This window comes from Manacus vitellinus, unplaced genomic scaffold, assembly GCF_001715985.3.
Source record: "Manacus vitellinus isolate BGI_N305 unplaced genomic scaffold, ASM171598v3 scaffold_82_pilon, whole genome shotgun sequence".
Lineage (NCBI taxonomy): Eukaryota > Metazoa > Chordata > Aves > Passeriformes > Pipridae > Manacus > Manacus vitellinus.
In genome coordinates, this window is record NW_021940828.1 from 1 (window position 1) to 1,466 (window position 1,466).

The following is a 1,466-nucleotide window of genomic DNA, read 5'->3' on the forward strand; positions in this document are numbered from 1 at the left end:
CAATCATGGCACAGCCAGGACAGGCATGTGGCATGGGAGGAGTCCCCTGCTTTCCAGCTGTGCTGGGGCAGGCAGTGTTGGCAATGCAGCTGGGGGGCCAGCAAGGCTCTTCCTCGACCTCATGCTGGTCCTCCCCACTCTCTGCTCTTGTGTGCACCAATTTAGGGGGAAAGAGTCCTTCTAGGTGAGACATGTTGGTCTTGAAGCTGTATCTGATGGGAGGTTGGAGCTGAGCACAACTATTGGCCTGAGATGCACAGGGAGTATCAGCCTTTCTGCAAACATACACAGCTCTCCCAGACTGTTGATTTAATTGTTCTGTGTGTCTTGCCCCATGGAAACAGGAAGCAAATTCAGATGCAAAATAAATGGGGGAGACTGCAGATTTGGGAAATGCCCCTACGGTACCAAACCAATTGGAAGATGCTCAACATTTAGAGTATGTTGCAAAAGGTAAGTAAGAGATCCCTGGTTCACAAAGATAGTTCTCTTTTTTTCAGAGAAAGATTTGTTACAAAGTCATCTCAAGCTAATGCCTGCTAAATACTCTCCTGCATTTATGGTTTGTGGGAGAGGCACAAGAAAGAAGGTAAAAGCCCTTTTGGGTTTGGCCCATCCCTGAGTGGGGCTGCAGGAGCCCCAGGTCAACCAGTGCCTCCCCACTCTCCTCCAGTGCCAGGAGGCTCATTCAGGCTTTGCAGAGGACTCAACCAAGCCAACAAAGAGTGAAGTATTTACTGTCCTTGGGCAGCACCCAGAACATGATCCAGGTTTTGCTGCATCTGCACAGAGTTGGAGTCAGGGCTGTCACCACTGAGATAACCCAGGTCCAAACTGTCTGCACAAAGGACTGGACCTCACCTGTGCTTAGTCTGAATCTCCTGCACCACAGACTGGATGGTCCTTGTGGGGAAGGTGGGAGAGAGTGGGAGGGAAAGTTACAAGAGCTGACGTGCTTCTCTGCTTTCTTTGTACAGCACCTGGGGTTGAGACCCTGAAATGTCCAAGCAGGACGTCCCCCTTGCTTCTGGCTCCTGGAACCATCTCCTGAGGTCCTCTCCCCTCCCTGCCTCTGCCATGCCCAGCTGCTGGCACAGCAGCAGTGGCAGCTGCTCCTGCTGGGTGCTGCTGGGCTGGAGACATCTCATGCCAGCCGTGGGGTCTGTGGGGCAGAGGCTGCTTTTCCCAGCTTGAATAAAGATGAGCAGTTTGGCATTGCAGGGCTGGGCCGTGTGTGCGTGTCCTTGGCATGGAGGCTGTGCTGTGCCTGCTGGCTGTGGGGGTGGCAAAGGTGGCTTGGTGTGAGGAGAAGCAGCTGGGGATGTTGGGGCTGACCAGTGTGTGTGTCCCTGGGGATGCTCGTGCCTGGCAGTGGAGTGGGGACACAGAGCCTGTCAGTGCCTGTTGGTGCAGGATGTTTGTTGTAGGAGTGATGGAGCAACTCTGCAGATGTCCCTTTGAGAAGT

The 1,466-nt window shown here is 53.6% G+C and overlaps 1 long non-coding RNA gene across 1 annotated transcript; it reads left to right on the top strand.

Annotated features, from left to right (window-relative positions):
* Window positions 1–382: 382 nt before the first annotated feature.
* LOC108642399 lies at window positions 383–1,220 on the top strand. The gene is made up of 2 exons (XR_003916351.1): window positions 383–453; window positions 978–1,220. It is a non-coding gene; the product is annotated as an uncharacterized LOC108642399 (long non-coding RNA).
* Window positions 1,221–1,466: the final 246 nt, after the last annotated feature.